The following is a 15116-nucleotide window of genomic DNA, read 5'->3' as shown; positions in this document are numbered from 1 at the left end:
TTTCTCAGAATTCTTTTTATTTTTTTTAAGTGGCCCTAATACTCTTCCGTAGTATCATACCTGTCAAGTTTTGGATTTAAAAATATGGGAAATTTTCCAGCTACTGTCCCACCAGCCCAACCGAGGTCCAAGTCTGACATTTTAAGACAGATTTAGGATAAATCCAAAATAACTACCTGTCAACCACTTACAAAGTACAAATATGTGCTTGTAGCCTGATAGGCCGACCGTTGTTGACACTGAAATGCTTCCTATGTATGTAGTTCCTATAATAGAACCTAAATGAATACACAAAAGAGAATTAAAGCACACGTATTTATTTTGAATATTTTCAGTAGGGAGGGGCACGGTGGCGCAGCTGGTAGTGCAGCCGTCTCACAGCAAGAAGGTCCTGGGTTTCCCATGACTTCAGCGCCCACACCCTGGGTGGGGTTGGTGAAAGGGCCTTTCTGTGTGGAGTTTGCATGTTCTCCTCGTGTTCCCTTGGATAGCAATGTGGGCTACCCTCACAAAAACATGCAACAGTCCTGGGTTATACATGGGGCGCCAGATGGGGTGGGGAGGATCTGGCTGGAATAACGCGCTACGTCCGGCCGGAGAAGCACCGCCCTGTCTGGTGAAGAGAAGAAGGAGACATGAGCTCAGTGCAGGGCCCTCCCGGGGTTGGTAGAGGATGGCAATGCCCAGGACTGTCACTTAGGTAGGAGCACTGAGGGATAATGGGAAGAAAAAAAATATATATATATTTTCCGTTTACCATATATACACATAGGTTGTCTTCAATTGAAACATTGACATTTTCTTTGTCGTTTTCACTCATGTGGCTCTCTGCCCCATCCTCCTCATCTTTAGGAAAGTAAATTTGGTTTCCCAATTTTAGAGATACTAACACGAAGTCTTTGCTGCTTTGTGCAGAAATGTTTTCTCTCTCGTTACATCCATCCATCTCTGATTTGTTGTTCCGAGTTTGCTCCCGTTGTCACCACTAACCTCACGAGAACTGACACCCAGGGCACAGCAGGTGGCAGTTCCTCGCAAGCTAGTGAAAATTCAGTTTGCAGTTTAAAAATTATTATATTATAAAACGGGAAATACTAATACGGGAGGACGGCGGGAAAGAGGGGTGAAATACGGTAGTTTCCCGGCCAAAACGGGAGACTTGACAGGTATGGGTTGTATTAACATGAATTATTCTAGTAAATTGTTGCATTTTATGCTAAAACTACATGTTTTAAAAATGTTCAACCACAAATGTATATAGTATAAGCTACATGTTAGACTTAAGATAAGGTGACACCCAGTTTGCTTTTTTTGAGTGGGATGAGAGCGCCAACGGCATCCCTATGCTGCCCTTGGCAACCAATCATGACCTTGAATTTATTCATGGCCTGAACATTATCACCCAAGTAGCACTAATATTAACAATTGAGTAATGCAAATTTTGCAGCCATTATCCAAGCTTTTGTTAAGCTTCTCCTGCAGGTGTAAAGCAGGGGATTGGTATTAAACCCAATCCAGCAGCTGTGTCATCTTGATGGAAAAACTAATTTACACTGCTAAGAATTGTGGGCTTAATATGGATCTTTGAATTGGTCTGTGAGGACCACTGTTGCTTTCAATGAGCCTCTTTCTTTTCAAAAGACTGTTTTACTGCATCTCTCTCAAGGTTTGAAGTGCAGGATGATACAGTGCATTTAAATACGCAAAAAGCAAACTTTTACAGAAGTGAAACATCATCCCACATCCATCATTCATGACGTTGCAGTAAATTGTTTCAAGTGTGCCATGTGGTACTGATGGGATTCTGTGCTGCAATGCTGCTTTGACCACTAAAGACATTACTTTACAGTTCCTCTATAACCGTAGCTTGTTCGTGGTGACTTGAAAGAAAAGATGGATATATCCTGGATGATTTGTGTAATTTGCCCCCACCCACACAAGAATCAATAATATCTAATGTCCTACAAGGAGGAGATTGAATGGTTTAACTGTACCAGCAGTTAATCTAAGCATCGACAAAAGTGAAATATTTAATTTCTTTGTGACTGTACCAGAAATGAACAGACCATACAGCTCTGTGGAAAAAGTTATGTTGTTTTATTAAAGTTTTAATGACATCCAGATTCATTTTCCAGTCTATTTAAGATAGAATCAGAAAGGATTTGAACTTGGCTCTGTTGGACCTAAATGGAAAAAAATTCTAATGTATATCATTGTAAATCTATCCGGGATCCATAAAAATAATCAAATCTAAGCTTGGTTCTGAGGGACATCAGTCAAGACTGAGTTTTGCTTGCTGGCACATTTTGTTCGGAACACTGCATGGTTTTATTTTATGCACATTATATCATGAGGACAAAAGATGTAGATTTTTTTTTAATGCCCAAATCCACTCATTCATCCATCCATCCATCCATCCCCGCGTCATCCTATTCAGGTTCATGGTGCCCTGCTGGAATGGTCACAGCAGTATTCAGACCGCGACGGTACTCCCTGGAAGGTCTCATCGCAGAATCTAACGCTGATTATTAAAAAAAAATAATTAAAAAGTTAATATTTGGTCAACTCATTAGGTGGCCAACAAGTTCATTTGTCTGGTCTGGCTCTAATTCTGCTTATATCTTGATAAAGAAACTGAAAAATAAAACACTTTGACTGGGACTTTTGCACAGTGCATGAAAACGGCAAGAGCTGCCAAGCAGCTCCTCACATGTGAATCCACAGCAAATGTTCAGTCTGTGGTCTTCCCGTCACCTGAATCTTGACTCTTTAATCTTGTGAGAGAGCCATGGGGGTCTCTAGAGGCCGAATGTTGAAGTCCTTAGAGACAGCAAATAGCAAGTTATCACCTTGCAGCCAATGCTGTCTTTTCTAAAGCTTTTCTTCAATTTTTCACTTTTCACTGTAAAGATAAATAGATAAATGTCAGCAGAGGAATGTAATCTGTGACCCCCATGTTTGATCACAGGCAAACTGGACAGTTCAATAAAAGACTGCCCCAGCTGGAGTCCTGCCAGATATGTGTGTTAAAACACAGCCTCTCTTCGTCAGTGATATTGATGCTGCCCTCCAACACCCGGCCCACCATTCACATCCCGTGCACAGAAACAAAGCACGCTGAAACACACAACGCTACTGTTGACAGCAGCACTGGCAGCTCAGCAAGAGAGAACTGAACCCAACAGAAAATTCGTTTTAAATTAACATTTACCATCGTTGTAGAAGGGATTGTCATTCATCAGAAGGAAGGCAAACAGAAAAATAATTGGTGAGCTTTGTTTAATAAAGTTTCTAAAAACTACAGCTTGGATCTGCTTACACACTCTGGGGAAATATTCTCTCATTATGCAGAGTGTGGGGGAGGAGGGAAACAGCAATAAGTTAGATCCGTCCATGGCACAGAAGAAAATGAAACCTTCAATGACAGTAGAGCATGTAATACTTTCATCTTCTTCCACTTGTGGAGGGAAATTAAATGAAAACTTCCCTCGCATGTTCCATTATTCTTCCCCTTTCTTTTACTCACTTGGATACAAATTGCTTCCTTTCAGCCTTCAGGTCTACAGCACATGTGCCCTGCACCTGATTCAAGGAGTCTGCCCACATGTTTTATTTTTCCTAATTAAGCCATTTTGTTGCTTTAATTAATCCAAATAGTTGCTGCTCTTAAATTTCAAACAAGTGAAAAAAACAAAAGTATCAACAGCTTAAAAATATTTAAGAATAATGACATGGAATAAAGTTTCCAGTGAAGAATTGAAACGGTTTCCTGAGTGAAACACTTGCATTTGGTCCACCTAATGAGAAAAATGCAAAATGTTACTAAAATGTGTGTTAACACTATCAGTCATCATAGTTCTTCAATCAAAACAGAAAATCTGAGTCGTAGGATAATCTGCAGGTTGGACTTCTGGAAAAAAAAAAGGGAAAATAAGATTAACCATGTTCTCCCAGGATGTTAGTGGGGAAAAGAAATCTGCTTAAACATCTGAATAAGTTCAAGCTCATCTGGTTGAGCTCACACACCCTCTTACTGTACAAGTCAGGCGCTATCCTGAAAGTGCACACATGGATGGACAAGTGGAGCTCTTTACAAGACATTTCTAGAAATCAACACTTCAGCTTCTAATTCTCGTGTCTTCTTTGTAGCATTTCAGATCATTGAGTAATTCATTAATTTCGCACTGGCATTGGATAATAAAGTTTCAGTAAACAGGTTCACTACAATCCAATTAATTAAAACCCAGTTCGTTAAATACATTTTATTCCTTCATTTAATTCTAACTAATAAAAAAAAATGTGCAAAGGTTTTTTTTTTCCTGGCATTCTTTTATATTTTCATGGGTTTTATTACCGTACATGAAGTGACGGAAGACAACCAGTTTGTTCCCCGTCCCTTAGCTGAGCACGTCCCTATGACGTCTCATCCCTCTCTCACAGAACATGTCCAGAACACCCTGTCGAGTGTTGCCACGACACTGCAGTGTGAGCACATGGTAACGGTACACTTTGACAGTAGATGTTTCTGACAAGCCTATCAACTTTCTTGATGCTAAGTGCACGATAAAGCCAGGTGCTCTGACACAGTCCACCCCCACGTACAGTTTCAGTCGGTAATACAAGGCAATGTGATTGGCTGAGGTTTGCGTCCAGGTCTGAAAAGTTGAACTTTTCAAACTGCTGATGGGAGCAATGCCACTATCAACACGATCCTTGATGTCACGGCAGTCAAAGCCAATGAACACCAGGGCTGATGCTGGCAACGCGCAGACGTGAGTCAGGAAACCTAAGTCAGAGGAAGGGAGGAGAGGTAGGATCTTCATGGCCAAAGTGTTGATTCCAGTTTGAAATCACAAAATTTTGACTGTTTCTTCTTTGTTTTAGTTCACTTACTCTTTTGCTATCTCTACTCTACACTCACTATGTCTACAGCGATTTCCTGATTCAGTTTGGACATGACAACTGTTTGTTTAAGATGGGAAAAGATCACTGTTTCAATTCAAAATATACATTCTTTTTGAAATGCTGTTGATACATACATAAATGATATGATACATAAATACAGCCGCTATCCGATAACACCAAGAAAACTGTCATAACAACACCACTGAATTGAATTTACAAACATTAAATTTTTGAAAAGTAAACAGGTGTTACATGGACCTTATAAGACACTTTTTCATGATAAGTGGCACTCTGAAGTTCAATCTTGCAACGAGCGCTCAAAGAAGACAAACATGGCAATAGAAGCTTGTATTTTTCCTCCTTCGAGTTGTTAAGTTAATACTTAAAAAAAAAGAAAAAAGGAATCTCATTCAGATCCCAGTGGTTGAGTTTCATCTCCAGTAATATCCTCTAACACCTCTTTACTGCAAAACGGCTTCATAGAGTTGAAGCTGCATAGTGGCTTCTCATGCACCAATTATGTGGAATATATAATTGATTTGGCTCTAAAACACCCTGAGGGGAAAAATCTGTCTCGTACGTCTTCAATAAAACTAAATGTCAGCTAGAATATTTTTTTGCTCCTTTTCAAAAATTTCTTTTCACAGTCCATATATCCATTAGCATGATTCTATTCTGCTACACGCTGAACAGACCAATCCCATGCATCGTCACATGGCTTCTCCCAGCTTCCAGTGTGTCTGACGGATCCAAGTGAAAGGCCTTTTTTGACATATTTTGCATATCAATATAAAAATCCTCAAATTGAAATTGCTTTCTATTTTAGGAGATTGCTTTTTGATGGATTCTCATCACAGGAATGCCGGCTATGGGTCAAATGAAAATGTCATCACTGGCTTAGCCGAGGCTGTGCAGGAGGGGTCCTCTCCAACAGACAAATGGCTCTTCACAGTTTAAACACCTTCTCCTGGGGGATGAATCAGAGATTTTGGCAAAGAGGGCACCTGGCAAAGAGAGCGATTGATGAGGTGCCAGTCAACAACCTTACATGGTGTTACTGACATTGTATCGTTAAGTCAGAGGATAATGCTAGAACTGGTCAAACTTGCATCAAAATGAGTTGCAAAAATTGAAAAAAGGAAATTAAGTCACAAGTGCATTTTAGAGATAAAAGAAAAGAAGTTGAATATTAACAATTTTTATTTTAGTTTGTTTGTAAGCCTTTTGTTTTAATCTACAACTGTCATCAGCTATATGCACTCAAAGGCTATAAAGGGAACTCTTGCCCCTGAGTTGTACAACAAAAGGTGGAATTCAGTGGTACATGTTCACATTTGCAACGCTGTCTCAAACTAACTTAATGTGGCAGGTTGAGTGCTGCTCCACCTTTAATGCGCAGCCAAGGTGGAGCAGCACTCAGCCTGCCACATTAAGGTCGAAATTGTTTGCTTATAATTCTATAACAAATCTTTTAAAATGTTTCCATTAATCTGCAGCCCTGTAAACTGCTCTGCATAAAGCCGTCGTTAGGTGGCAGTATTGGGCCCATTACGTTAGAAAGCGGAAGGTGCAGACTTTGCCAGAACCAAAACAAAGCCTTAAAAAATCAAAACCAGTCTGGACTGGAAAATTGAGAGATTTTAATACGTTTTTTTTTTATTATTATTGTTTTTTTGGGGGGTTGTTTCAGTTTATTTGTAATTGAGAAAGTTGTAATTACTTTAACACCCACCCTTCATCTCTGGAAGCAGAAAGATACACAATGGACATTTTGGATGAAAACCTGAAAACCCTTCAAGGAACATGTAAAGAGTCGCACTACGACCTAAAACCTGAGGTTATAACTTTGCATGTTCTCTCATGCTGCAGCTCTCTCTATCCAGTCCAAAGACATGACAGAAAGAACTCTGCCCAGTTTTAAGTGTCAGGTCCTTATGTACTTTTTCTGATTCTTCCATTTATAAACGCCTTCCACTCTCTGTTGCAATGTGTTTTCAACAGGCTGATTTCCCCGAATATACTTGGTGAGCGTCCCTCACTCATGTCTCTAACAACTGATTCGGTAACTTCACCTGTGTCTTCATGGTCACTGCTGCCGGTGCTCTATCTACGATAGAGATGTTTAACAGACAAATGCCGCACATGGACAGCAGCAGATTCAAAATAAAAGCATGACATTTGTTTATTGGTCTGAGTAATCACACATTTGGAATGTTTCTGTCATTATGAGGATGTTAAGGGTGGGGGGGAGTGTGCAGGGGCTGGTGTGCTGATGTAGAGGTTCAAAAAGCAGGGAGAAATGCGAGTAGTAACGAGCCACCTGTGGTGTCATGCTGCACGGGTCTGTAGTGTCAATCCAGTAATGATGTTTTATTCAGACAGAGGAGGTCTCAGTACATCAGCTTCTTACATGTGGACAAACACTTTTGTGGCCATAAATCCATAAACCATGCTTGCACATTAGTATATGTGGCCTAATGATGAGCGGTGCTGAAAGGGAGACGGATGGGTTGGGGTGTAATGAAGAGGGAGCGCGTTGGGGGCAAGTGAATGCTGCATGCAATTGTTCTTATGACTGATTAATTGCACCTCCCTTCTCTCATGCTTTTATTGTTCATCTTCTCATTTGTGCGAGTGTGTGGGTTTGTCTAGGATTGCAGGAGCTGATGTCAGCAGCCTGATGTGGTCTTGGTGTGCTAATGCGGAGGAGACATTAGCCCCAGCTCCCCCTGGATGAGAGACCGCTTGGCGAGCATCCGCCCCCAGAGACCGGTGGCATGTCTCCGTCTGCCTGCCAATCTTATTTCCCGGCGTTCACGCTTATTTCATTTTGGTCAGTTTCACAGCCTCGTATTGATTTCTGAAACATCACTTTGAAGGGCCGGTTTCCCAGCGCATGGTTCTGTAATGAGCGTCTTATGTTTTGCCACATTATTTGGCTTCAATTCTATGCAGTCAATAACAGAAATGTCTATGTGATTAAGGGATTTAAGAAAATTATTATTTCCGCTGAACATAATCCTCGAAGATCAGTGTCTTTACTTTTCAGTTTCCTCTTCCTTCACTTTACAATCTTTTTCTATACTTTGAAGCTCCTTTATCAATTTGTCTAACCTTTCTCTTTCCCAGCTTTTATTTCCCCTGTTGCTTTTCATGCCTCGTGTGCTTGTTCTGGCTGTGACGAAACCAGCGGATATGAGACAACAGGCTGGGTATCTGAGGCGTCTCTGTCTGTCCGTCAGTCCCTGTGGTACATTAGCCGTCCCTCACCATGTATTATTGATTCCCTCCCTCTAATTACTGTCTTCAGCGTTGCAGATGAGCCTTTACTGCCGGCAGCATCTCCACACAAAGTCTCAGCTGAGGCACAGCTTTGAGAGGCACAGAAGAGTACTAACAACAGGTGATATATTCTTAATTCAACTCTGAGGCTGAAAGATTTAAAGGGTGACATGTCATCTTTTTAACAGCTTTGTTCTACCTGTGTCTGGTCCTCGTGATTCTGCTTCTGCAATTCTGATAGAGTCGTATTCATTCTGCACATCAGATGCAGCAAACCTTGTGTACATTAGATGATGCAGAATGAGCCTACAACAGGTCTAAATGAGGATTTATTTGAAAAGGATACTAAACGAAAACATATGACCTTAAAGGATTGTCTCTGCTAGAAAAAAGGAAACGCGACTGAAATAAATTCAAACCTTAATGCACTTTAAACCTTAATTGTTAATTACCCACACATCACTGGAACTTACATTTTGTGCATTTATATGTCCTATTATCATTTTAACTTTTATTATTCGTACTTTTTAATGTTTTTTTTCCCATCTTGCTGTTAACTCTATGCTCTATGTAAAGCACTTTGAATTGCCTTGTACCTGAAATGTGTGATACAAATGCTCATAGTTTCCCTTTCTTTGGCTCTCAAATTTCATATATCCCTCACTTTCCACTCTACTTTAAAAGGAGATTTTAGACGATCAAGGACCTAAGATTTAGTATTAAATCAATGAACTAAAGCAAAGTTGTCAATAACAGTACCTAGTCCAACCTACCTTGGAGTGACCCTTGATCGGACCCTATCCTTCAAGGAAAACCTAAAAGCGATGGCAGCTAAGGTGAGAACCATAACCAGAACTATCCGTTCAACACCAGTCCCCTGGCTTCCTGTCCTATCAAAACATCCCCCCTCCACATATCCGGTAAGAAGTAGATTCTTCTAAAAGGTCAAACAGTCTCCCAATCTACCACTCCATGCAGATATCCACAATCCACCCACTGCTCCACTTCCATCTAGATGACTAATTTGGAAGAACACCCCACCAGCTGACTTCACCATCCAAGTGGCTTGGAAAAGGGAATGAGAGTCCAAGGAGGTTCCAACAAACATCTGGTGCTTGACACGGACCTACAGGTCTCTGGCACCAACCTCCCAAGGAGACGGTGGTCGACCCTCCATCGATTCAGGGCTGGTGCGGCCCCTGCTTGGCCAGCCGTCACAAATGGGCCGGTGGCCCCACCCCGCTGTGTGCTTGTGGAGAGGAGCAAACATCCAACACATCCTCAAAGTTTGTCCTCTCCAAAGACTGAAAGGAGGATTAGTTACCCACCATACAGCAGACCAGGAGGCAAATGCTTGGCTTAAGGTCTTTGCATTCGCTAAATAAATAAAATAACAGTAGGCCAAAATTACATGTTAATCCTTAAAATTAAAAGCCATCTGTTCTTTTCTACATGACTATGTGGAACTGATCAATATGTTCTTGAAGAAGGCCGACTCATTCAGGGCTGTTATAGCAAAATAAATTAAGTATACTTATTCGGGCTCCCAGAGGACCATGGCCGGTTTACTTCAAACCAAATAGACATTTTGGCTTTTACTTCCTTACTGGCAAGACGCCACCTTCTTCTCCACTGGAAGTCGATAAGGCTCCTTCTAGTACCCAGTGGCTCAACGACACCATGTTTTTTCTGAAGCTGGAAAAGATTAAATATTCACTGAAGGGTAGTTGCAACAAATTTTATAATAAGTGGCTTCCCTTTCTTACATTCTTCCACTCTCTCCAGTCCCTGCCTCCTGATTGACGGACCCCCCCCCCCCCCCCCCCCCCCTCCCTCTCTTCTCTCATTCCTCTCTTTCTTCCTCCTTTTTATTTATCTTTTTATTTACTTTTCTTTTGTTTTTGGGTTTTTTTTTTTTTTTTTTTTTTGCTTTGGGGTTTTTTTTTTTTTTCTCCCCCTTTTTATTCATCTATTTTTTAATTCATACTGTTTAGCTTAAATACTTAAATATTACTTATATATAAGAATATAATAATTTTCGTGTATTTGTCATTGTTTTGTGTGGATTTTTTGTTCTGTTCTTAATCCAAAAAAAAAAAAAAAAAGGAGGTAGACTGTATATCTTTTTTCGTTTATTCCTGTTCAACTGTGCCTTACCCCCTAATAAAAATATCAAAACAAAAAAAAAAATAAATAAATAAATTAAGTATACTTAACGTAATTACTCGTTTTCTGAAGTGATCTTCGTTAACTTTAGAGAGGTGTCAGAGGTTACAGAGTTACCAGGTCAGGAGAAACGCCCAGTTATGTGTGTGTATGTGAGGTGGGGGAGGGGTGTCAATCACAAAGCCCATCATGAAATTTTCCATTCACACCAGCCATTCACCAGATGAATAGATGCGGACGGGGGTTTCAAGTCTGCCACCGCCTCGGACACCGGCATTAAATCTCCTTAGAATGACAGAGGCCCCCAGGCAACTCCGCCACGTGCCGCTTATTGTTTTCCATTGTCCCTTGAAAGAAGCATAGGGGGGGGGTCGGCATTAGTAGCAACTGACTCATAAATACAGATTTGTGGCGCTGAACAATCTCAGCAAAAACCTTCAGTAAACCAAAAAGTTAAAAAACAAAAGCAGCCACAAGACAGATAAACCATGCTAAGAAAGTTGTTTCTCTGAGAGTGAAGCAGTTGTTTCTATAGGAGTGAAGCAGTCTGTTATGATCTCTACTGAACAAAGAGAATCAGTACAGATTCAACACAGGCCATGCTAAGTGTCACTGTTCCTGTCTTGTAACCTTTCATCTATGCTCCTATACATGTTCCGAATATGCATGATGACCCTCCTGAAACAGACATGAAACAGACCGTCCATGCGAAGGTCATGTGTGATATGCTTTTCCTGTGCCTTTGACAAGGATGTGGTGAGAAAACTTTGAGATAAAGCTCCGACTCTCTCTGCTCTTTCAATTATTCTGTCACGGTTTGTTCAGAGATTCTGAGAGACAGATTCCTCACAGCAGGAAATCAATTACATTCAAACCAATATGGATCACACACCACTGGTGATCTTCACTTCTCGTTCCTTCCTTTGCTCTTTACTCCATGTCACGCCAGATTCAAGCCGACTACTTTTGTAAGGCTCTTTCCTGGGTGCTTTGGTTGACAGAGTGATGCACGGCACGCAACGGGGGTGTGCTCCTCGTAGGAGGAAGAGCAGGGCCCCCGAGGGGTTATGTACAGTAAAAGGAGGGGGGATAAAGTAAGTCATAGCATTAGAAGTTGGATCTGACGTCATCATCGCTACCAGACATCAAGACCATTCTGAGTCATACTGCGGGATAAAGTAGATCAATACACACATTTTTGTTTTTGAGAGAGAATGACAAACATCCACAAATCCATCAATTTTTCATACCTGCTTCATCATGTTCAGGGTTACGGGGATGCTGGAGCCTGTTATTGCTGTCTGTGGGAGAAAAGTGGGGTTCACCCTGGATAGCTCAAATGATTTAAATCTATCTTTAAATTTAAATAACCATTACTCATTGACTTCAAATAGATAGTCCCTTCTCAATCTCAATGTGTTAATGCCAATATGTGGACTGAGAGAATTCTCACAGAGCTGAAGTTTGAGGTGAAACCAAAAACTTTTCTCAAACATTTCAAAGGTTTTTCAGCAAATGCTTCGGCATTCAAATCAAAATCAAAGCTCAGGGTTGCTTCTTTGTTCACACTTTTTTTTTTTAATACTAAGCACAGATGGAAAAGTGTTTGTTCCCTCAGACAACAAAAAGGACAAAAAGTTTACGTCACTTGCATCTGATTCAGAAAGGTCCTTGAGTGCATTATGTCAAAGCGACCAGAGCCTCACAAAAGGGGGGGGGGGTTAAGAAATTAAAAAGTGACATGAAATGAAAGGGAAACACAAAAGAGGAGGATAGATGAAAACTGCTTGACAAGATCACAAGATCATCAGCCTCCTCTGAACGAGCACCTGCAGAAAGATGAACCCAATAAACCCGGCAAACCAACATCATTACGGCTCCACTTGCTATGATAGAGGAATAGCTGCGTTGTTTAGCTAAATTACGCCAAGCTCCAGTCAACAATGAAGTTATGGAAGTTGTCTTCCAGTAATGTCATGCATGCATGCAAATGAACCTCAGAAATACACTCTGGAGAGAAAAGGCAGAGATAGTGGGTCGGTACACAGCGGAGTTGTGTGCTCTTGAACATGGGTTACGTTTGTAGATTTCATAGTAACTTGCAACTAGCCTAGATTCCCCACTCATATTCTGCTGAAAAAAACACCTTCTTATGAACCTATCAGGAAGAAATGATATTCATTGTTATTGGTATGATGAAGGCTCCAGCAAAGCTCTGTAAAGCATTTCAGTAAAGGCTGAATTATGCTTCTGCGTCAAAACGACGCCGTGTCTACGGCGTGTGGTTTTTGTACACGCAGAGGACACGCCGTCAGTGACGTGCACCTCCCAAAAATTGTAACTACGCGTCGAGGAGACGCCGTCCACACGCAGACCGAGAGGGCTGTGATTGGTTCGTTTGAAAGCGAAGCATTTCCGGTTTCCGGTTTGAAGCAGTAGTGAACTTCCAGGGCTTTTTTCTTCGTTTATATGTGATTTTTTTTGTTTTTTGCACAATAGTTGTCCTTATTTCTTTGATTTACTGTGACCGGAAAAAGTCGGATAAACCATTCAGAAAAAGATCGCTAACTAGTGGCCGCGGGGGGTACTGCACCGCGACCAAATGGAGAGACGGAGAACTCTGAACGGTTCGTGACGGCGTCACGACTGCGCCGTGTGCTCTGCGTGTGTGTGACGCAGAAGCATATTTCAGCCTTAACACCTATATGTAAGAACCTGCACATGAGGAAAACCCACTGATCTTTGTTCATTGCGCCGAGCCAATCCGTATAAACAGTGCATCAGATTTACTTTTTTATGTGTACCAAATTACTTTCACCACAAACCTTCAACATAAAATAAAGTGAGATCTGCGTATAAATATTAACAAATGTCCCAGGAAATAAAAGAGATTAATACGACAGGAATGCGTCAGCATCCCATTATTTTCTTCCCAATGCATTCATTCATGTACCGTAGTATTAATTAAAGACATTGGCTCCTTTTTAAAAAGCTTGTAATTAAAACATGTTTTAGTTAATCATTAGACTTTGTTTTTTCCACCATCACTGTTAACAATAAAACATCCATTTTTACAACTAAACTGCTACTTACATTTGGGTATTTTTAAAGTAGAGGGTCCTAACATCACCAATATAGTGTGTATTAACTGGCAAATAACAAGCAACATAACTTCCACCTATGTCAGTTCATAAGTTCATAAGAGCAGACTGATTAGACCACTTCCATGACCAGAACTGCTTATGGACGGGTTTATTCTGGATCAGAACAACCTATAGGTATCCTCTCCTTTTCACTCCCTGTTTTTTTTTATTTTCCTAATCTGCTTCTATAGCCCCGCTCTACTGAAAAGGCCGATTTACATGTACAGTCTAGTAACCACGGCAACTGTACAAATAGCGTGGATTGGCATCAGTTAGAAGCGGTTCCTGGCCTTAGAGACCTTACACGCCGAGCTGACAATGAACTGCTGGCACGTCAGGAGGGTCGGTGTTCATCTCCCTTACTTGTCTTTTTGGTATGTGACACACCGTCAGTTCCCTCCAACGGCATCAAAGTTTGTTTGTGGGGAGTTCGGCTGATTCAACATGTTGAATCATCGTTGCATCCACCGCTGAGATCTTACTAAATGTTGAGTTTATGTCAAAATATCCGTTTTATCTTATTTATCCAATAGGCTCAAGTGACCAATAACAGAAAACTGAACAAAAACAGAAATGTACATGTTAGTCTAAGCTAAAATACAGGTTTGAGTCTTGACACACATTTCAAATATCTTCATAAGGTTATTTCAACTTGAATACTGATATCTGAACATTTTTTTTATAAACATTGATTTACATTTTTATCTTATTGAATAATGTGCACTTCTTAACTCTTCTCCACTCAAAATGACGTCCTCCTTTTATTAATGTTCCTCAGTTGTTGCGAATGAGAGACGCAGCAGCAGCCCTTCTTCGCTGCTGATTCCTCAGGTCATTGCAAGCCGTTTTCAATCATGTGATGATAGTGTTTTTAAAGGAGCATTAGTCAATGTAACTTTGATATTTGACTACCAAGATGTATCATTTCTCATCAGCACCATCATATGAGTCCAAAATGTATTCAGCAGCCCATGAAATCTCCAATCATGCTGACAGAACCCCTTTCAGTGACATGAAGAAAGGCAGCCCTGTATAGATTAAATGGTCCCTGCAAAGCTCTGATCTTTACATCTCTGTAAATCAGTGCTTGGTCAGCAATGACAGGACATTCAAGCAACAGAGGAAGCGTCCACACTCAAATAACATATCTGCAAAGTAGTAAAGTTTCAACAAATGATCTTGTCTCAAGGTAAAAAAAAAAAAACAAGTGAGCACACAAGCTTCCTTCACTACAATCAAACACCAGAATATTACATTCACAGCCCAGATTCAACCAGTATATGAACTGGACCAAGTTATCACTGCAACTTGAACTGCTATCAGACATCTAAGACCATAGGTGTGAATGCTTTCTGAGTGGGCAGAAGCTACTGCGTCGTGCTTCGTATTCTGTGTGTAGTTTTTGGATTATCGCAGAAGAAAAATGCCTGTCGTGAAATAATTGTGATGATGTCTCTTGTTAAAGCTCCAAATAGGTGGTTCTGCGCTGTGCCGTGTGGGCAGCTCGATGACAACAGTCTCAAAGGTCTCCAAAGTTTGCCTGAGATCTTTTTTTCTTTTTTGCAGTGACAGAAGTCCTACAATTATGTAGTAAGCAAGTTGAACTGAAACGTGAAATTA

Source organism: Cololabis saira, chromosome 10, assembly GCF_033807715.1.
Source record: "Cololabis saira isolate AMF1-May2022 chromosome 10, fColSai1.1, whole genome shotgun sequence".
NCBI lineage: Eukaryota > Metazoa > Chordata > Actinopteri > Beloniformes > Belonidae > Cololabis > Cololabis saira.
This window is presented reverse-complemented; position numbering follows the sequence as displayed.